At 74.3% G+C, this 2,500-nt stretch overlaps 1 non-coding gene across 1 annotated transcript; it reads right to left on the bottom strand.

Moving 5' to 3' along the window:
- Positions 1 to 197: 197 nt before the first annotated feature.
- Positions 198 to 350, bottom strand: LOC133628236 (5.8S ribosomal RNA). The gene has a single exon (XR_009820618.1). It is a non-coding gene; the product is annotated as a 5.8S ribosomal RNA (ribosomal RNA).
- Positions 351 to 2,500: the final 2,150 nt, after the last annotated feature.

Genomic DNA, 2,500 nt, shown 5'->3' with positions numbered 1-2,500 from the left:
TGGCGGCCCCGGCGGGACGAACTCCGTCCAGCAGGCGCTCCGGGAGCGGGGAGCTTCGGAGCGCTCCCCGAGTCTCGATTTAGGGGGACGAAGGCCCGCCGACGGGGACCTGCGAGGCAACCCCAGCCGCGCCGCTGCCACCGCTGCCCCTCGCTGCTTGCCAGGGGCGGCGGCTCAGCCGGCGATTGATCGTCAAGCGACGCTCAGACAGGCGTAGCCCCGGGAGGAACCCGGGGCCGCAAGTGCGTTCGAAGTGTCGATGATCAATGTGTCCTGCAATTCACATTAATTCTCGCAGCTAGCTGCGTTCTTCATCGACGCACGAGCCGAGTGATCCACCGCTAAGAGTTGTCTGGCTTTCGGCACCGCCCCACGCGCGCGGGGGAGCCGGGGACCGCTCACACGGAGCGGCCCCCTTTTGAGGATGGGCCTCACCGCCCGCGGCCCCGCTCGCTGGCTCGCGCCAGCCCAGCCAAGGCCGCAGCGGAGAGGCCACGCCTCGCGTGACCGTACGAACACAAGCGGAGAAGGAAAAAAAGGAGCGAGAAAACTCCGAAGGGCGAGGGAGGGGAGCCCGCGCTCCCGACCGACCCCCCCCAGGACCTGGGGGGGAGAAGCACACCTCGGGAGATCCCTTCGGAGGCGGCCCAGGCGCCCGGGCTCGGCCCGGCCTCCACGCGGAGGCGGCGGCAACGTCCGACCCTGCCCGACTTTGCCCAACCTCGACCGGGAAAAAACGGCCGCCCCCGCGGCACCGCGCTAACGACAGCCAGGCTCTTCCCTCCACCGTGGCTCGCCGACACGCGCCGGCGGCTCCGCCGCCGCGCCAACGCCACAAGGTGGCGAGCCCCCGGAGCCCGAAACGGCGGCGCGCCCGACCGCACGGCCGCCTCCTCGCACGGAGGCCCGCCGCCGGGACGGAACGGCACGCACCTGTCCCCGGCCACCGCCGTCGACGCTTCTCGCCTCGGCCCTCTCCTCTCTCTTCTCCGGGAGAAAGACGGACGCGCGCTCAGACGGAGGGCAGCCGCCCGCCCCCCGCGCTTCCGCACGGAGACCGGGACGGGGAATGCCTCCGACTGCACGCGGCCGCTTCACCCGGAAACGGCAGGGACAGGCGGCGTGGAAGTGACGAACGGGGGACACCGGGGCCGGGACGGCCGCCGCCGGCGACGAGCGACCGGCCGAAGGATCGGCAGGCCGAGCGCGTCGCGCCGCCACCGCCGGGCCCGAGGGCACCGCGCCCTGGACGCCAGCTGGCGGAAGGAAACCAACCGAGAGCGCTCGCCGAGGCGGGGAAGCAAGAACGGAGCGCAGCGCGGCACCCCGAGGCGCCGTTCCCGGCGAACCCCTTTCCCCCCCGCCTCAGCGGCGAGGGGGAGCGACGGGGAATCGCCAACCCCGCGGCAGAGGAGCCCGCGCTCCAAGCCGGGGACGCCCGCTTCGAGAGGAAGGCAGGCCGGGCACGGCCGACCGCACCGCGGTCTCGCTGCGCCGAGACCGGACCGCGGAAAGGGGGGGGCAGGAGGACCCCTCCCCGGCACGACCGTCCCGCGGGGACGAGCGCGGGCGGGCGGCGGTGGCGGCCGAGACAAGGGCCTACACGGGAGAGACTCCCGCCCCTTACCGAAACGCCACCGTCGTTGGCCCCGCCCGTCCCGACCCCTGCGGGACGCATCGAGCCGCCCGAGTCTTTAAACCTCCGCCCGGCTCCGCGACCGAGGAAAGGCCGCGGAAACGCGGACGCTAGGTACCTGGCCCTGGGGTGAGGGAAACGACCTGAAGGGCCCCGCAGGGGTGCCTCCTCCCGCTGCCACCATCGGGGGGAGCGTCCGCCCGCGGGGGCGCGCCCGACATCCACCGCCATCACCACGGCCTCTTTCCCGGGGCCCGGGGGTTTCCCTCAGTGAGCCCGGCGCTGCGCCCGGGATGAGGGCCGTGGCTCGGGCCGCCCGCTCGCGCGGGACGCGACCCGGCAAGAGAACCTCGCGCGCCAACAGGCGGCATCGGTCACGGCCGAGCGCCTCCGGCCCCCCCCACAAACCTCCTGCCTCGGAAGAGGGAGGAGGAGAGGGGAGGGCGCGGGGGGAAACCCTGCCGTCTCCGTACCCGCCTCGGCGACGCAGCCACCAGCTCCGGAACGCCCGGAAAGCCCTTGGCACCCTCGCACGGCCGGCCACTCGGCCACTGGGCAGGGGGGCGCTGCTACGCAGCACGCCTGCCCCGTTGCGGGGAGGGTCGCGGGAGCCGCCTCCCGGACCCTGAAGGGGACCCCTTCCTCCCTCTTCAACCCTCGTCATCGCCCTCGACGGCCTGGACCGGCGACGCCGTCGTCGCCGCCGCCGTTTGCCGCTTAGCTCCCCCTGCCCGAGCGGCGGGGGGCTCGGCCGGCGGGGAGCGCGCCGACACACAGGCCCCGGCGGCAACCCCGTTCCCGACCGACACCGCTCGGACCGGCGGCGGCCCGCACCGCGACTTCAGAGGGCCGCGGCCCCACCTT

Source organism: Colius striatus, chromosome 28 (genome assembly GCF_028858725.1).
Source record: "Colius striatus isolate bColStr4 chromosome 28, bColStr4.1.hap1, whole genome shotgun sequence".
Lineage (NCBI taxonomy): Eukaryota > Metazoa > Chordata > Aves > Coliiformes > Coliidae > Colius > Colius striatus.
Note: the sequence above shows the minus strand (reverse complement) of the source record. Positions and strands in the feature narration are given on the sequence as shown.